The 20,306-nt window shown below is 45.0% G+C and overlaps 1 protein-coding gene across 11 annotated transcripts in view; it reads right to left on the reverse strand.

The window, feature by feature from the left end:
* The window catches only part of TJP1 (tight junction protein 1), a 160,744-nt gene that overhangs the window by 94,754 nt on the left and 45,684 nt on the right, over positions 1 to 20,306 (reverse strand). The window lies entirely within an intron of this gene.

Consider the following 20,306-nt stretch of genomic DNA (forward strand, 5'->3'; position numbering starts at 1 on the left):
AGGTCTGAGGAATGGGAGGAGAATTGTAAAACCCAACAGAAAAGTGCAGTACAGACAGAGCACAGAGGCACCGCGCATAATTGATTTCCCAAAAGGAGGAGGAAGCTTTCTCTCTTGGATGCTGAAAACTGAAAATCCTTTGTCACACACCGAGGTGACATCAATGATGGGCATTCCCAATATGATGGGAAGTGGGCTTCTGGCTCACGTAGCTCCTTGGAAGGTCCTCTTTCTTAAGCCCATTCCCCATGAGGTTTCTGCAGACAGAGGTGTCTGAGCCCATCACGTCTCTTCCTCCAGGAAATTCAGAAATCTCAATCAATCAATCAGAATCAACCAGAATAGAGCTGGAAGGGACCCTGGAGGTCTTCTAGTCCAACCTCCTGCTAAAGCAGAAAATCCCATACCATTTCAGACAAGTGACTGTCTAGCCTCTTCTTAAAAACCTCCAGGGATGGAGCACCCATGATTTCTGGAGGCAACTTCTGTTCCACTGTTTAATTGTCCTCACTGTCAGGAAGTCTCTCCTTACTTCCAGGTTGCTCCTCTCCTGGAGAAGGAGATCTGGTGGCCCTAGATCTGCAACATCTGTTCTGGCTGCAGATAGAAATGTGAGGTTAGGTTTAGCCAGCCAAAGACCTCACTTCTCTCAGCCATCTGACTATCTTCCTAAGCTACCTACAGTATACACTATTCTCCTGAACTTCTCTTGCTATGCACTCTTTAGGTCAGGGGTGTCCAATCCTGGCCACTTTAAGATCTATGGACTTCAACTCCCAGAATTCCCCGCCCAGCCACAAGTCTTGAAATTGTCAAGGTTGGACACCCCTGCTTTAGGATCTTCTACTTCTCTTAAAAACATACAAACACACAAGAATTCTGCCTCTTCCAGAACCTGCAGGACCAAACCAGACTGGAAGCTACACAGGCAGTCCTTGATTACAATCATTTGTCTAGCAACTGCTCAAAGTCACAATGGCACTGAAAAAAGTGACTTATGACAACTTCTTGAGACACAACATCCCCATGTTCCCATGATTAAAATTTGGGTACTCCGCCATTGCAGCGTCTGGGGGAGGGGGTCACATAATTTGCAACCTTTCCACGTGGAAAAGTTTAACAGCAATCAGATAAAAGAATGCAAACCGAAACCAAAGGAGGAGCAAGAAGAAAGAGAAAGGAAGGTTTGTGATCTTCACCTGGATTTCCAAAGGAGATGCAGGGAACATCCAAGCAAAGCCACGCAAGAGACACCCACACCCCCATGACGATCACAAGAACGGCCCTCTTTTCATGACATCTCCTGGGAGTTTTGCATGCTGTCACTGCATGTATTTGTTTTTTTTCTTACAAGGCATCAACACAAAGCTGCCATTTTTTTTCCTGACAGTCCATATTCCTGAAGATTAGTTACAGCTCTGCGCCAAAAAGGGAGAAGAAGAAAAAGAAGGAGGAGAACGAAGAGGAGGAGGAGGAGGAGGAGGAGGAGGAGGAGAAGGAGAGGAAGAAGAAGAAGAAGAAGAAGAAGAAGAAGAAGAAGAAGAAGAAGAAGAAGAAGAAGAAGAAGAAGAAGAAGAAGAAGAAGAAGAAGAAGAAGAAGAAGAAGAAGAATGTGATTGCCTAGAAGAACGGGCAGTCTGAGGAGCAATTAATTTGATGGTTGGGGGGGGGAAGGACCATGTTCCTCATGCATGAATGGGATTAGAACTGCAGGCATGTGTTCCCCGTGTTGTCTATTTGTGGAATCCTCCCTCTCAGCCCACTGCAGTGGCTGACAACAAGCCACTGAAGTCTGTCATAAAAATTCCCCACTTAGAAGGAATTGTGGCTCCAATCAACATCGACTGCAATGCCCTGCTCACCCCCCACAACCCTGAGCTTGGAAAACCCTTCTTCCCATCACACCTGCTGCTTGCAATAAGTCAACTCAGGCAACAACCTGAGGCTTCTTTGGAACATCTTTGGGTTCTCCTCCAACTCTGTTCTGATGGAGATGTTAGGATGGTGGCCAACTGCTCAGGGCTCTTGACAGAAGAGAATTTCTGTAAGTTAGATTTGAGTGGTGGCATCTTTGGTGCTCTCTGATCTTAATCAAGGAACCACCAAGACCATCCCCACCAACAGTGACAGAGCAAGCCATTTGTATATTTATTTATTTATTTATTTATTTAGTTAGTTAGTTAGTTAGTTATGAGACTTATATACCGCTTTAAGTGCAAGCACTCTCTAAGCGGTGTACACCAGTAAGCAACGTATATATATATATATTTACATTGCCCCCAACAATCTGGGTCCTCATTTTACCTACCCGGGAAGGAGGGAAGGCTGAGTCAACCTTGAGCCGGTGAGATTTGAACCACTGACCTGCTGAACACAGTCAGCTAAAGTGGCCTGCAGTACTGCACTCTAACTGCTGCGCCACCTCGGCTCATAAACAGAGAGCTAATTTCTCTTCCTTGAAGCATGGAAGATGTTTTCTAGTTGGGTCATGAAATGTCTGCAAGAAAACAGCCAAGCTCAGAGAATACCAAGGATCCCACGGTGCTCCCTCCTCCTCCTCCTCCTCCTCCTCCTCATCCTCCACCCCCACCCCATCTCCTTCTCCTCCATTCCACAAACCCCATTCCTTTCTAGCACTGATGATGTATCCTAGTTGGGTCATGGAATGTCTACAAGAAAATGGCCAAGCTCAGAGGGCACCAAGTACCCCACAGTCCTCTTTTTCCTCCTCCTCCCCTTCACAAATCCCACTCCTCAAATTTCAGTGTCTTTTGATGTGTCAGTGGAGACAGGAAAGAGGCTGGCTGGGTGAAATATTTCAACTAACTTTTCTACCTAGCATTTTCTAATGTGATGCCAAGATAATTTAACATTTTCCTGCTTTCCAGCTGTCCTCTTCATTCTTTGTTTAGTGGCACATACTTTGTTAAACAGATGCAGCAGGCCAAGCCAGGCACGAAGTTTTATGACCACAATGTCTGGTGAGAACCTTTAGCCTGAGTGCAGAGGTTTTTTTGCAACATCCATGAATGACGCTCTCAGCTCTTGCAAGACAAAGAAGTCACAATGAGCTTGCTATTGTGTAGGGAGACTGCTTTTTTATATTTAAATGCAGGGCCTGCTATTTATATTTCTGGCTTGAGCACTGAGCCCTAATTCAAGGCCCCTGTTTTTAGGCTGCGCTAATGTTTTTTGGCAGATAGGATAGGCCCACCTGCAGATTCCCCCCCCCAAATGCATACTGGACGGTTGATCAATTTCTCTGAAAAACCCTATTATTGCATGCCAGCCTTGGAGAAAAACATGCTTGACAGAGTGTGAGAGGAGGGAGGGAAGGAGGGAGGGAGGGAGAGAGGGAGGGAGGGAAGGAGGGAGGGAGGGAGAGAGAGAGAGAGAGAGAGAGAGAGAGAGAAAGAGGAGGGAGGGAGGGAAGGGGAGAGAAGGGAAGAGAGGAAGAAGAGAGAGGAAGAGGAAGAGGAAGAGGAAGGAGAGGGAAGAGAAGAGAAGAGAAGAGAAGAGAAGAGAAGGGCACATAGGTGGAGGGGTTGTTGTTAACTTAGAAAGAAAGATGCCTGTTGCCAATTCTTGGTTAAAATCTTGCTTAGTTTGACAGTTTCTGCTTTTGGTCTAAAAAGACAACACAGAAGGAAAAATAGGAAAAGCCAAGTCTTTAATAATCATGATGATTTGGGATGTTGGGAAAGCCATTTTCCCAATGTAGGAGAACATTTTTCACATGTCCATCCTATCCCTGTACTCAAATACAAAGGGTTCAAGAAAGTAAATAGCCTATGATCAAGCCTTTAAAAAAAAGGTCTCCTTTGTGTCCAGCTTGACTTTGGGTGATTTATGGACACATATCCATATTCATGCAAAATCTGGGGCAATGCTACTGAAATTGTTCACCTCTGCCTTTCACTACCTTCCTTCAAATTAGAACACAGCACTCAACTGAAACCAACTTTGGCCAACTTCAGGCCAATTTTTAGTCAACTGCGATGCTAGGGCAAAGATGTTTGGATCTTTGCAGCCACTTACTTGGAAGACGGACTTCACACTACTACCAGGCACGATTTTTCAATCAGGAGACCTTACTCAGTCCTGGTTTATACCTGACTGCTCGGGCAACTGGATTAGAGACATCCTCCGCCCCCCTTGGCCACCCATTGGAGGATGACTTCTTAAGAGCAAGCTTGGGCAGTGGGTGAACGACAACACCAACAAAAATGTTCTGAAAATAGAGGCTGCTATATAGTACAACCAGGAAGAATATTGTCTAGCTTCTTATTCCAGTGTTTTATTGAAGCAATTCACTCTACGTTCAATTTCGGCTTGGGCGAATTATACCCATTGCAATAAGTAATTATTTTTCCACATCAAATGTCCAACCTCATCTTTGCCCACTCCTTTTCTTCCTCTGCCCTTTTTAAATGCTCCTTTTTTTCCACCTTCCAGTAGAGAAAGAACCAGGAACTCCAGTCTCCAAATGCCAACACTGAAGAGGTGGATTTGAAGATGTCAAAACATGGCAAAAGGCAGCTGGTGGGCTTGGGGGGGGGGATTGTTTTTGGTCCATGCAAACCTTGGGGATGGGCCAGAGACCCACATTCTTTTTTGATTAGGCATTCCACCCACACACCCAGGATAAGGAATGTGTGTGGGAAGCCTATTGACTTAAGCTCTTGCTGCTACCCTCCGGTGAAGCAAAGGTCAGGAGAAGAGAAAGGAAAGTTGACTAACCAACAGAAGACTGGAAAGGAGATCTGCAAGCAACATTCAAGGCAGGGCATTCCCAAAAAAGGGTTCAAGTCCTACCTTCCTTTCAGCAGAAGGAGATGGTTTGCTCCTACAGGCAATTGCTCCCAGCTGTGCTCCACAACTATCAGCAAAACCAGACTCAGATTCTACCTTCACCCCCTCCCCAAAGTGGACCATAGGTTGTGCACCGATGAACTGAATAAACACAACCCTGGTCGTCCTGGGCTGAAGCGGGTCTTCTTCTAAAAGAGGCAACGGGGCAGATGTGGGAAAAGCCACAGCTGTTGTCTTGCTCAAGCAACACTCATCTAAGCCAAGAGGATTAATCAAAAAGAGGGAATTTAGTTCCCCTTTCACCCTGCCACCCTCTCTGAGCTGCGACTATCTAGAAAGAGGCTTTTTGAATTGAAGCGGGTCTGGTGTCCCGCAGTGGCCAATTCCGTGCACCTAGGAAGCTTCCTAGCTGAGAAAGAGAACCGTTACTGGTTCTAGGTCCTGGTCTATTCACAGGTATGGAGATTTGGTATAAATAGTAACTCACTGGTTTAGCCCTTTCCATGCATTTCTCTATTGAAGCAACCAAATTTAGAAACTGATACACCCTCTGGGCAAGCAACAATACTGAGCTCATAGCTTTCATTCAGGACATTAGACAAAGGCAAGTTGGCATGTATCTTCTCGGATTATGTCCTCGGATAGAAACCCCTGTAGCCATTCCTGCCCTGATCTTTCAGAGCTCATATCCTTTTCTCCAGTTCTGAGTTTCTCTTCTTCCATAGGAAGAGCAGGAGGTTTAGGGCTGTTTGTCCAGTCCTGGTACATCCTAAAATCCAGTGACTTCACTTTCCAAGCTGCTTTCTTAACCTGAACCCCTGGAAATATATTGATAATTTCCCTTGCCCTTGTTCTATGTTAAGTTCTTTAAAAAAAAATCATGATTGTTGCTCCCAATTCATAAGATGACCGGAGAAATCAGCAAACAAGATACTTTGCAGATACTTTGGGCAAATTCTCTGACAAAACAGACATCCTAGATAACGGAACAGAAATGCACATTCCTCATAAACAGAGTTAGTTATAAAATCGGAGGCCATGCAAATGTTTCGAATAAAGTAAATAAAAATAAATACTACGCACGAGTTGCAACATCAGGAACTTGATCAGAGCTGATTTAAAGTTGGGGTGGATAGCAAAAAAACCTGCCAAACTTGTTATTTCTTTTGTATTCACGGGCTAGGAACATGAGACTTAGGACTGCACTCCCAACAAAAAATTATATATATTTACAGCGATACTTGGAGCAAGTATTCCCATTCTGCAGGATATAATTTGCATTTTTTCTATTTACAAAATGAGTCTTACGTTAGTGCTGGAAACAATAAGGATTTCATTTAAGATTCTGGTTCAGAATACAGGAAGGGACTTTGGAGGTCTTCTAGTCCAACCCCCTGCTCAAGCAGGAGACCTTATAAAAGAGTAAATTTTAAAGCCTGATCACTGAAAATAACCAGTTTCTCAACCCACAGGCAAGTGAAGCAGAAACACAGAAAGCCTGCACTCAATTCTAGACAGGAAAGGACAGTCCATGGCTGTAAAGTTGTACTGGGATGGTGGACAATGGAAGTGAAAAGCCACAGGTATGGAACCGTCCAGGTGAGGTGATGAGACAGCAGAGCTAACCAGGTGGCAGGGACCCATGTGAGCAGCAAGGCTTCAGGACCCTGGAGAGCTCCAGAGGTGCAACAGAGTTGCTCTAACCCAGGGGTAGGGAACCTTGGCTCATTTATGACTTGTGGACTTCAATACCCAGAATTCCTGAACCAGCCCTGCTGACTCAGGAATTCTGGGAGTTGAAGTCCACAAGTCATAAAAGAGCCAAGGTTCCCTACCCCTGCTCTAACCCCTTTTTATAGCAGCATCTTTCCAGATGTTTTGGATCACAATTCTCAATATGTCCCTAAATACTGGCCAGTCTGGCAGTGGATTGATTGACTGGTGTCATTTATACAGCTGCCCAACTCACACAAATGATCCTGGGTGGCCTATTAAGAACAAGCTTAACTCCCTGTAATGGTAGGTGGGAATGACCTTGTGAAATGGGGGGGAATGCCACAAAAGCAGAATGCTGCGAATGTGGGCATGGCAAAAAACTCAGAAGGGACTCTTTCTAGTTTCTTTGACTGTATAGGCGAGGGGGGAGACAGATTCTTTCAAATTTGCAAGATTCGGTTAATGTAAGCTTACAATAAACTAGAATTAGTTCAACTCAATGTGCTTCTTATCTGGATTACCTTGAGGCTGACACCCCCTAAACACAGCCCTCCCCAATGAAAGACAGAGCATCAAATCTGTCTGTTCCATCCATCTTGGGAGAACAATGGCCATGTGTCCGCCTGGCTCCCCTGACAGATGGGTGCTGTGTGTCATCCCAGCCTTCCATTGTTTTAAGAATGACTCATTTTCTAAGAGAGGTTTTATTCCAGCCATCCTCGCTCCACTCGCTGGCTCCTCTCTCTTTTTCCTGAGGACTCATCAGATTCCCTGATACTGTGCTTAAGGCTAACCTTTTCAGGATATTTTACATTGTTCTTTGTTGTGCAACACACACACACACACACACACACACACACACACACGCGCGCGCGCACACACACACACACACACACACACACACACCCCTCATTTATTTCTGCATCTTTTTAAGCCTGCCTGTTTTTGTCAAAACCAAAGCAGCTATTTTTAGATCACCCCACTTAGCTGCTAGCAAAGCCCTGGGCTCCCAGCAAGAATTGTGGGTCCTAGTGGGCCTTGGGGGGGGGGGGATGTGTCTGGGCTACTAAGGCAGGTCCTTCTGAGTCTCTTCAGAACTGGAGGGGGGGCAGGGGGGAGAATGCAAAAAAACCAGAAAGGGCCCCCAAGGGATCTTGCATGATTTACCCCCTCCCGCCTCTGGGTAAAGAAGCTTGAACGTTGCTCAAGATTATACACCAGCCTCTGCTGAAGAATTGGCAAGGTTTTCTTCTATTTTACGAGTACCGTTAAGAAAATGCTGCTATGTCAGGCTCTTTGGTTGTGTTCCACACTAATTTGCTCGGCAGCGTGTTTTAGAACTCTGCAGGAGCTTTTCGGAAGTCAGAACTTGCTTCCCCTCTTCCTGGTCTGGATCCCATTCTGACATACATCTTCCTGCAACAGTGCTGAAGCAGGAACAGCCCTGGGCTGTTTGAACGACTAACTTTTGGGTGTCAGAAATCACAAGGTGTCCCAACAGCCCCAACCTACAATTCCTATCCCCCACCCCAATTCCATACTACTAAAAGAGGCTGACACTCTCCCTTGCAATGGTAGAAGAGCCAGGCTGGGTCCAGAGAGCCAGCTTTTTAAGAAAGCAGAGCAAGATTAATGGGGTGTCAACCTCAAGGAAGATGCTATATGTTAGCAAGCGCATTGCAGTATCAGCATAATCCATGATTTATTACACCTTGCATCTCTAGGAGTTTGGGGTTTTGCAAAATATCTGTTTGGATATGGTAGGGTGTGTTTGTGTATGTGTGTGTTTGTGTGTGAGTGAGTGAGTGTAGGGGAAAATGTTGCACAACACAATAAAAGTAGTGGTCAACTTATGAGCACGGCTGAGCCCAGAATTATCATCGTTAAGTCATGCCAGTTGTTAAGATGGCTCACCACGGGATCCTGCCTGATTTTATGCCCTTTTTTCTGGTGGATGTTAAGCGAAAGTTGTAGTCATTAAGCGAACCTATTGTCTACAAAGTGGTGTTTTTTTTTGCTGTAAATTTTTTGCTGTAAATTTTCATGGGTATAGGTATGCAGGTGTTGGTGTATTCGGGTCGTTTCCCGTGTAAGATTGAGAGTATCTTGACGACATTTCGACGAGGTGGTTTCCTCCCTCTTCCAGCACCTTAAAGCTACAGGACATGAAATTGATTTTGAAGGAACCAAACTAATCTCCAAAACTGAACACCACAACAAGAGAATAATTATGGAAGTCATCGAAATAGAAAAACACTCCCACAACATAAATAAACGTGATGATACCTCCCGCCTACAAGACATCTGGAAACTAGCCCTAATCAACAAACGAGTCCTAGCCACGAAAACTGACACCAGACCCAGAACAACACAGTATGCCACCACCATTCACCCTCACCAGACCCAAATCCAAGCCCAAACCCACCCCTCAGATGAAATGCAACCATCATCCAGAAGCCAAACCACGACAACATCACCAGCTGCTGCACCTCCCTCCAACCCCCACACAAAGCAAATGGACACAAGCCATGAACACAGAGCTAGACCGCAAACTCGGAGGCAAACCAAAGCCTGGTATGTTACTTCACAGCCTTCAGCCCAGGATATCACATCACAGAACTCAGGAGGCTACAACGCTAAAGCTCAGGATGTTACAACACAGCCAACCACCCAAGATGGTGCAACACAGAACTCAGGATATCACTACATTAGATCTCAGGATGTCATCACACAACCCATTACCCAGGTCGTTACAACACAAAAGACTAATGGGCACACAGCCAGCACCTCAACTACTCAGGATGTTATGAAACAGCCAAACAATCCACAAACAATAACTCCAACACAGCCAACCAATCCACCTACAGCAACTAAGCCAGCACTCCACACACCCCCACCAATATATATAGAGAGACAGCAGATCCGATCACACTTTGCTCGCACAAGCACGAAGCCGAAGACCCTAGCCTGAAGATGATGAGTGGGACCTTGTTGAAACGTCACCAAGATACTCTCAATCTTACACGGGAAAAGACCCGAATACACCAAGATCTGCATACCTATACCTGTGAAAATCTACGAAAACAAATATGTTACCTCTACGGGGAGGAAACCTTCCTGCTCAGCAGGACCTAGAAAAAACTTGAAGTCCGAAGAGCCACCATCTCATGTGACCTCACATTCCTACACAACTGCCGAGACAAAAATGTGATCCCCACTTGCTTCCAACTAAAATTCCATTCCAAAACCTCAGCCACCGAAAGGATCCTGAAAAGAACTGAATTAGCCCTAATCAGAAATAAACTCCACAAGAAAAGCTTCCTACTAGACCAAACCAATAGGGACCTACTCATTCTTCACCTCAAACCCAGTAACAAAATCCACCCAGCACTCTGGGACAAATCCAAACAACTAGCCCTTTGGAGAGCTGAAATAGAAACCTCTCACAAGAGAGACACACACACACCAACAAACTCCACAGACTAGAAAAATGCCAAAAGCCCAACCCCCCTCCACAGCGACTCATGAAACAAATAGTACACTACATATCGGACAGGACCCTCACCATAGCAGAAACCAATGTCCTTTCCAAAGGATTCAACTTTGCAGTCGCCCCCAAATGCATCCCCACTGAAAACATCATATGCGGAGTTGAAACTACCCTAACCAAAATCAACCCAGATGAAGCCAACAAAATCAGACTTGAAGTCACCAACGTCCTCCTCTCCAGCAATCCACCTAGAAGCAACTTACATAAAGAAGAACAAAAAGCACTCACCAACCTGAGGAAAGACAACAACATAATCATTCTCCCAGCAGACAAAGGCAACGCCATGGTAGTGATGAACACATCAGACTACCAAGCCAAACTATCCAACCTACTCCAAGACCCCGCTTACAAACCTCTAAACACAGAGCTACCTGGAAAAAACCACCAAATCCAAAATAAAAATAAAAGCCTCTCCCATCAGTGAAGAGATCCAGCAAAGAATCATCCCCAGAGAGAAATCATCCAGATGCCTATGGCCTCCCCAAGATTCACAAAGAAGGAACACCACTCAGACCCATAGTCAGCTCCATAGGCTCACCTCTACAGAATCTTGCCAAATTTCTCGCCAAAAAACTTCAGCCCTACACAGAATCCATCTCCTCACATGTACAAAACTCACTCCACTTCATAGAAACAATAAAGAAACAAAACCTACAACCCAGCAACCTACTCGTGAGCTTCGATGTCACATCCCTTTTCACCCAAGTGCCTATCAAAGAAGCCTTGACAGCTATCCAAAACAAACACAACCCCTCTAAGCACATACTAGATCTGACCAATCACTGCCTAACCAACACATACTTCATCCACAATGGACAAAGATACAAACAGATAGAAGGAGCACCTATGGGATCACCCCTCTCACCCGTCATCGCAAACCTATACATGGAACACTTCAAAACAAACACCTTAGACAAATCTGAACACAAACCCAAACTCTGGCTCAGATATGTAGATGACACTTTTGTAATTTGGCCACACGGGAAAAAAATACTGGACAACTTCCTCACACATCTCAACAGCCTACACCCCAAAATACAATTCACGGTGGAAACAGAATCTAACAACTAACTCCCCTTTCTGGATGTCCTAATCTATAAAAAACCCAATGACTCCCTAGGACACATCATCTACCGGAAAAAAACACACACCAACCGCTACCTAAATGCACAATCCCATCACCACCCTGCACAGATCAACTCCGTAGCCAAGACCCTCATATCCAGAACCAAATGCCTAGCCAACAAAGACCACCTGAAAAATGAATTACACACTCTCACAAACGTATTAATCTCCAACGGATTCCAAAGAAATACTATTACCAACCTAATCCAAAGGGAAACACCTCCCAAGAACCGAGACATAGAACAGTACGACATTGCCCTCCTCCCCTACATCAAAGGCACCACAGATAAAATCAGCAAAATTTTCCACAAACACAATATCAAGACAGCCTTCGGCACTGACCCAAAAATAGACATCTTAAGAAACCCCCAAAACACGATCCAGCTAGAAAACCAAGGAGTCTATGAAATACCATGCAAAATCTGCCCAGCCACATACATTGGACAAACTAATAAGAGAATAAATACACGCATCGCAGAACACAAGAACGCAGTCAGAAAAGAAGAAAAAACTTCCTCCCTCTTCCAGCACCTTAAAGCTACAGGACATTAACTTGATTTTGAAGGAACCAAACTAATCTCCAAAACTGAACACCACAACAAGAGAATAAGCCATCAAAATGGAAAAACATCCCCACAACATAAATAAATGTGACGATACCTCCCACCTACAAGACATCTGGAAACTAGCCCTAATCAACAAACGAGTCCTAGCCACGAAAACTGATACCGGACCCAGACAACACAGTATGCCACCACCATTCACCCTCACCAGACCCAAACCCAAGCCCAAACCCACCCCTCAGATGAAATGCAACCACCATCCAGAAGCCAAACCACAACAACATCACCAGCTGCTGCACCTCCCTCCGACCCCCACACAAAGCAAACGGACACATGCCATGAACACAGAGCTAGACCGCAAACTCAGAGACAAACCAAAGCCTGGTATGTTACTTCACAGCCTTCAGCCCGGGATATCACATCACAGAACTCAGGAGGCTACAACGCTAAAGCTCAGGATGTTACAACACAGCCAACCACCCAGGATGGTGCAACACAGAACTCAGGATATCACTACATTAGATCTCAGGATGTCATCACACAACCCATTACCCAGGTCGTTACAACACAAAAGACTAATGGGCACACAGCCAGCACCTCAACTACTCAGGATGTTATGAAACAGCCAAACAATCCACAAACAATAACTCCAACACAGCCAACCAATCCACCTACAGCAACTAAGCCAGCACTCCACACACCCCCACCAATATATATAGAGAGACGGCAGCTCCGATCACACTTTGTTCGCAGAAGCACGAAGCCGAAGACCCCAGCCTGAAGATGATGAATGGGACCTTGTTGAAACTTCACCAAGATACTTTCAATCTTACACGGGAAAAGACCCGAATACACCAAGACCTGCATATATACATCGTAAATCACGATCTCGTGATCTCAGGATGCTGGCTATACATGCAAAGGAATAAACTTTGTCCCTGAGAAGACCCAGGAAGGACTAAAGCAAGCAAGAAGACTAAATCCTGGGGGGGGGGAGACAGTTTCTCCAGAGGGATCTTTGCTTCCTCTTCTAATTACCCAGAGTACTGCCGATCTAATTATTTCATTCTTGCAGCAAATCCTCCCTTCCCAGCAAGAGACAGGATGCCGATACTCAGGAAAGTCATACATCTTCATCAAAGGCAACATTTTAAAAAGCAATTTAAAAACGGGCTTTGCTCATCAAGCTCCAGGCCATCCCTGAGTCAGCTGGCAGAGCAGGACTGAGCAGGACCACTTGGGGGAAGAAGCCCACCAGAGGAGAGAGGGCAAAGGGAAGGCCGGACGGAGCCTGTGGCACCCACCGTCCTGCAGACAGGATGTGTTTGAGTCCTTCCTCTCTGCCCTCCTGCCCCGGGTTCAATTCTTGACTCCCACCTGAGGCATTCCAGAGAGGCAGCTCTTGTGGAGCGGCTTTGCAAATGAACAATATTCAGGAAGCTGTTTTTGGCTACTATTGTTTGGCTGCTGTTGACCAAAGGCAAGAGGAAGGAAGTCCCTGCTTTTTGAAAAAAAGAGACCCAGGCAAATGTCCAGCTACAGCCAGCTGCATGTCTTTGCTTCGTGGGGGAGCCTAAATTAGCCCCCCCCCACCCGGGTCACCCAAGATCTCTCTGTTCTTTTGGCTGATGGCCTCCCAAATCGCAGTTCCCTCCCTTCCTCGGGCCCTCCAACTTCTCTATCCAAACTACACAACTAAAGCATTCATCATCATTATTATTATTTTGGCAAAGAATTGCAAAGAGAGCCATTTTGGTCTAGTGGTTAAGACATCAGACTAGAAAGGAGGAGGCTGTGAGTTCTAGTCCCATGAAAGCCAGCTGGTTGACTTTTGGCCAATCACCAAGAGAGACTGAGTTCTAGTCCTGCCTTAACCAGGATAGGTAGCCTGATTGGACTTTGGGCCAATCACCAGGAAATGGGGAGTTCTAGTCCCACCAATCACCAGGAGTTCTAGTCCCACCTTAGGCATGAAAGCCATTTGGGTACTTTGGGCCAGTCCCTCTCTCTCAGCCCAGCCCACCTCACAGGGTTGTTGTTGTAGGGAAAACAAGGTGAGGCAGGAGTATGGTGTGTATTCACTGCCTTGAGTTATTTGTAAAAATAATTAAGGCGGGGATACTAAATAATAAATACATAATAAATACAAATTATCACTTGCTTTCCGTTCTTCCTCTTTGCTCCCTAACCCACCGTCTCTGGTGGAAGCCCTCTCCTGGCCAAAGGGTGCAGGAGCCATTATTTCTTTATTTTCACCTCTTTCTCTTAATGCGTCTGGGGAAGCGGAGAACAGGGGCCAGCAGTGCTCCATCACCCTCCTGATCAGAGGAGGAAACTTCACACCTGGGGTAACTTTCAGCCATGTTTCCTAGTCGCTTGGGAGGACCGGATGCTCTGCTTTGCAACCCCCTCCCCATAAAATGCCAGGCTGTCCCTTTTCTTTGTGTTGCTTGATGCCTCGTTGAAGCCAATGGACTCCCACCAGCTTACGCATTGCAATCCCCCCCCCACCTTATTCTATTGAGCAGCTACCACACCGAGCAAACAGAATTTACTTTCTCTTGGGGTTTGCATCAAGCCAGAGTCCGAAGTGGCTTGCTGCCCCCAGGCGTACCGAGATGGCAACTCTACAACTCCTGCGCCAGGTCCTGCAGCAATGTGCCAGTGTGTGTTTGTGCAGGCACAGCAAGCATCCGCTCTGCAATAGGGGTTTCCCTGATGGGGGAGGATGCCAATCACCCCACATTCGCCCCAACAATTTGGAGGGGCAACTGAGGGAGAGGAATCCTTATCACCTTTGTGGTTCAGCTCGCCGCAAGCAAAGTGAATAATCAGATGGGGGGAGGGGAAAGGATCTTGGAAAATTAAGAAACGGCTACAACTCCTGGTGAATGCAAAGATTCTCCTGAGTTTTCCCTTTGTTGGAGAGTCCCTGTTTTCTGTGGGACAGGGCAGGGGGGCAACCCGAGTTTCCCAGGGCTGTGACTACTAACACACACACATCCCACAGTAGATAATTTGGCTGAAAACAGACAGGATCTCTTCTCAGCTGCTAAAAGTACAAAGAATGCTTAAGCACATGAGCTTGGGGGGGGGGGAAACAACACAAAAACATATCTTAACTTAATCAAAAGCTGTGCCCTGGAATAAGAGAGAGAGGGGGGTAGGGAGGAAGGGATCTTTCTGGATATCCACATATTTCACCCAAAAGCAAGCAATAAGCAGCATTCATATTTACTGTAACCTACTGTTTGCTGCATTGTTAAGAGTCAGTTTTCTAGTGCCCTTGACTTCAGAGAGGAGATGAAATCAAGCATGGCCCTATTTTATTTTCTTGCAAGCTGATTTTCCTTTAATACCGGAAGCACTACAGGTTATGCTCTTGAATTCAGAGGAAGAGATGGTTATGACAGAAACCTTGTTGCTCCAAAAAGAGAGCCAGGTGGCAGAGCTGTTGGGCTGCTGAACTTGAGGGAAGTTGTAAATTGAAGTCCTTCTCAACCGCAACATCTCCCTTGGTTGATTTTGGACCGGTCACCCAATTTCAGCCCAGCTGTTTCTGGCTGGGATAACCTGAAGGAGGAACCTCCCTCTTCAGGAAAAGGCAAATTAGTCAATGAATTTTAAGAATATGAAAACCCTGAGCTTCTAAGAAGGAAGTGCACCCAGATGGATGAAGGTGGGTGAAGATTTATATACTTTTCACAAGGTGTTAATTTTAAACCGAAAACTCTGCAAGCTTTATGAGTACTGCTTCCTTGCAACCTTGTGTCTTTGTAGATCCAATTGACTGCAGTGCACACCTTGTACAATTCCAGCCCATTGTGGCTTATTCAATAAGCCAGAGTTAAGCAGATTGTGGCTTAACTCCATAGGGGAAGCCAGTGATTAGGGACGAATGGATAACTATTACCTTACGCTTTTCCTGCAGGTTTTCCTCAAGACTCCTGTGGATTAAGTCACCTCTTTGCTCTTAATGGCCAAGATCTTGGTTGGAATTTAAATGCAATAAACACAAACAATGTTGGCATCCTAGGCTGCTAGAGAAAGAGGCCCATTTCAGTGCTGGTCAAAGGAAGCATGAGAGGAAACCACCTGCCACGGATTCGGAGAAGAAGCCCACAAGCCCTCGCTTCCCCACCCCGTGGCTCCCCTTCTTGTGCTGGAAGCATCTCAAAGTTATCTTCAGAGGCTCTCCCACCCAGAACTTACCAGCAGGTCTGGAATGCTTTCCTAGCCAGCTGGCAGGGTGCTAAAACACACACGGCTGTATTTCCCAGCACTGATCTGGCCCGCCTCCCGTTCTCCAACTTTCCAAATATTTGTCCAAGGCTTGCATGTGCATGTATGTGTGTATGCATGTTGTATGTGTGTGTTTCAAAAACACAAACTTTTTCTTTTTCTTTCCCTATGGGGAGGACTGTACAAACAAGTCACCCTTATTTTTTCCTAGCACAGTTTGAAAATAGAACCAACCAGTATTATAATCCCCTCACAACAGAACTTAACTACTTACAGAGGTTTTAGACACTCCAAACCAGGATCTAACCCATGTACAAAGGAAGCCTGAAACCCAACAGTTGTTGAGGAAGACTTTCCATCTAGTCCACCGTGATAGGGAGCTATACCTACATTATATTTTTTTCAGTCTGGCAACCTTTTTTCAGTTCACTCCCTTTGCTGTGCAGTTGGTCCGGCCAACATTGCCTACTATCTGGTTGCACAACGGTGTGTGTATGTGTGTGAGATAAGATCCACTCCACTCCTCCAAATTCACATATAGACATATAATAGGATGGAGATTTGGGGAGGTTCCTCAGAAAACTGTAACAGTAGAGGAAATCTAATGTCTGTGCATGTTCTTTCTTTCCATATTCAACCAACAAGTTCCCCATGAAATGGAAGAAGGATCTCAAAAGGATTGAACAGCTACTGGTAGCAAGACCTTCCTACCAATCAGGAAGGAATCCCAGAGCTCCCTCTGCAGGTGCAACGTTGAGAGACAGATCTGGGCCAGACCTAGAACCTCTCCTTCCAATGTTGAAGAAGCCATAAAAAAATATCTTGGAAGAAGACAATGGCAAGCCACTTTGATGTCAGTGACAAGAACACTGCACAGAGGCGGCACCTGGGAAGTGAGTTCATCTCAAGGTCTTTAGCTTTGAGTACCAAATGAGTACAGAAACAGAAACCAAAATGAAAGGGAGAGAAGGTTCCATCTCCTTGTTGAGATGTTCACAGTGGGCACAAAACCAAAAGGAAACAGTGATGGGAACCATTTTACACCGCAGCCAAAGAAGTCATGGGTTGAAACCATAAACAACACTCAGGTCAAGGAACTATCAACTCAGACAACCAAACAGTAAACAACATCCTAATCAAGGAACGACTAAGACCACTTCCACAAACATTGACAGGGCAAACCACTTCTAGCTTCTAGCACTGATGATATCATCTAGTTGGGTAATGAAATTTCTGCAAAAAAACCCCCCAAAAACAAGCAAGCTCAGACAGCACCAAGGATTCTGAAGTCCAAAATTGCTGGCATTAGGGGTACATCTGTCAGGCACAAAGAATCGGGACCACATTAAGTTCCAGTTAAGATGGTTTATTGATCATGCCTATTCACAAGAATCTAGTCAACTAATTGTCAGCACTAAATTGGTGCTAGAGAAGAGTCAATGGAATTCAAAAGGGGTTGGACAGACCATTTGTGGGAACGTAACGACTCTAGGCTGATAACTCTCTTGACCCTACCCTCAGGCTCTGCCTGCTCTTCACCTACAACATGTATGTGATATGGGCCCTCCTCAGTTAAAAAGCTGAAAACTGAAACCATAGGTTCTGGATTCAGATGTAGTTACCCAACCCAGAAGTCCTGTTTAATGCAAAATGCTTCCTTTTTTTCCATCAAAGAATCATTTTTCCTTCGTCTGATCCCTAGACACCCTTTGGCAACTAGGAATGTTCCTGGCCCTGCCTCTGCTTGGTTGTCATTTTTGATGTAATGCTTTTTAAACCCAGGTGATTATTTCACAGTTAGAAGAAAGGATGTTACAGTTTAGGATTTAACACACACCTTTTAATTAACACACAGGGTGTTCTGAAGATACCCCTGGGATCTTCTAGCAAGGCCAAGATCATGGAAGACCTCCGTACTTAGAGCAAACATGAATGTGCAAAGCTCCACAGTCCTCTTTTTAAACTGCCTCAGTGGATTGAAGGAGAAGGTGGGAAAAACAGCTCCAGTCCCGCTGAACAAGGCATCTGTTATTTTTAAACAAGCTCAGTGATTCACAAATATGATGTGCTCGTTAATACCAGGGTTAGCACTTTTAAGCTTTGTTAAAATACAGGAAGGAATTGTCTGGTTCCACACAGCTCACTAAGAGATGTGGCTTAAGTACAGGACGTCCTTGATTTACGAACACAGTTGAGCCCAAAATTTCTGATGCTAAGTAGGACATTTGTTGGGTGAGTTTTGCCCCATTTTATAACCTTTCTTGCCACAAGTTGTTAAGCGGATCACTGCATTTGTTGTTATTTCCCCACTGACTCTGCTTGTCAGAAGATCTCAAGTGGGGAATCACTGGATCACGGGACGCTGCAACCGTCATAAATCGGAGCCAGTTGTCAAGCATCCAAATTTTGAACATGTGAACGTGGAATACTGCAACGGTTGTAAGTGTGAAAAACAGCCATCAGTCACGTTTCAGTGCCGTTGTAACTTCAAAGGTCACTAAGTGAACTGTTATGATTCAAGGACTTTCTGTACTGCATGTCCTTTTGAAGCCCACCATAGCTCCTACTGGAGAGACTGTGGCTACAATATTGGGATGGACAACCCTAGCAGTGACAAGCATCCCACCCCCCTTGACTCAGTCTTCTGAATTCATTTGAAGAAGCAAAGCATCCCCCCACCACCATGGGATGTTCCCTTGTTGAAGTTGCTTCTTCTACAACGAAGATATGCACGTCACCCTGCACCTTCTGGCTGTTTCGAGACAATGTCTTTTGGAATCCCCATCATTGATTCAAGTTCTTTCAGCATGTCTGAAAGAACTTCAAGTTCAGGCCAACTGGTGCTCCTTGGTCTATGTCACCTTCACCTATGAAGAGGGTGAGTTGATTTGGGTACATGTTGTTTAGATTTCACACCGGACCTGACTCTCCATTCCAAAACTATGACCAATTAAGGCAGAATCTGTCTTCATTGGTAGATAATTTTATCCAGAGCAGGCTTAAACATGTTCTTCAAACCTTCATTGAGCCAAAAGAGCTCCTGGTCAGCTCCATCAGAAAATACATTACTAACTTCTACAACTATTGCAGAAATATCAGTAGGGTCCTTCTCAGTTGGATAGTCTCAAAATCCATTCAACTTTGGCTGTTAATGGAAAGCTCGGCCGAAGGTTGAAGATGATGGAAGTTCAAGCAGGTTTTGGAAGGTCATGCATGATTTTTGGTTGATAACGGACGTTAAATACTTCTGACATTCTTTAAATTTCCATCCATCTATATTTCATGTACCTTCATGTACTCCGTCACCCTTTGAGTCTACTTAATAGACTTGCATAACACATTGGCATTGTGCCATCTTTGCCTGGCTGAACAATGGAAATGGCAGGTTGGGGAACTGAGCGGTGCAGGATTTTCTGCAAGATGCAGAAAAGGCACCAAAGTTTTAAAACCACTCTTGCAAATTTAAGCAACAACGACCTGCCACAATCAATGGTCTTGAATAGGCTCAAGCAGCTTGCTAACAGCATTGTGCTTCCCATTAAGTTACGTTTTCAATTTTTAATCAGGTATTCTTTCTTTTTTTTTTCAGGAATTTAGGTCCTGTCTGTCTCTGGCTGATGAAGACATCACTTACCAGATTGCTAGAAGAGGCGAAGAATATAAATAAAGATAAAAGCAGAGGTAGAGGTGACCAGTGTCTAACACCCTAGGTAGATTTTTGTGCTTGATTGCTTAGAAAGAAGTCTTGTTGGAACAAAAATTAATGCCTGTATGTTTACGTAGGTGCTACAACCAAATGAAATCTTCTCAAAACTCTATTTTAAAATAAGAATTTCCTCAATTCCTCAGCTAGCTAATGTGACCTGGCACCAAAAAACAAGGGATGCCTGTTTTATTGTCACCATCTTTTCAAGTGTTGAGCATGTAGTTCAGCCTTAGAACCGGGTTGTATTTTCATCAACATACTGATGTTTAAAGGAATCTGATGCAGAGGTTAGACAACATCTGGTTCTCCTTACTCAGAAACAAATTCCAGAAGTGTTTTTAACCCGAAAAGACAATTGTGGTTTCATGAACCAATAGATTCAGTCATGATGTTTATTGCTTGGCAAGAGATTGCCTAACAGTCCAGGAATAGCAAAAGAAGCTTGTTGAGGCCTTCTGCCCCTCCAGGTATCGCTGGTGGATATTCCTCTTGTTTTTTTCCAGAATTCATCCAGGCCTTTTATAGAGATGAGAGATCCAGGCTGTTCTATTGCCTGCCTTGATGACTAATTTCAGATGTTTATGATCGTGGA

Source organism: Crotalus tigris, unplaced genomic scaffold (assembly GCF_016545835.1).
Source record: "Crotalus tigris isolate CLP2741 ecotype Arizona unplaced genomic scaffold, ASM1654583v1 scf7180000017741.1442986301:2390832, whole genome shotgun sequence".
In the NCBI taxonomy this organism is placed as follows: Eukaryota; Metazoa; Chordata; class Lepidosauria; order Squamata; family Viperidae; genus Crotalus; species Crotalus tigris.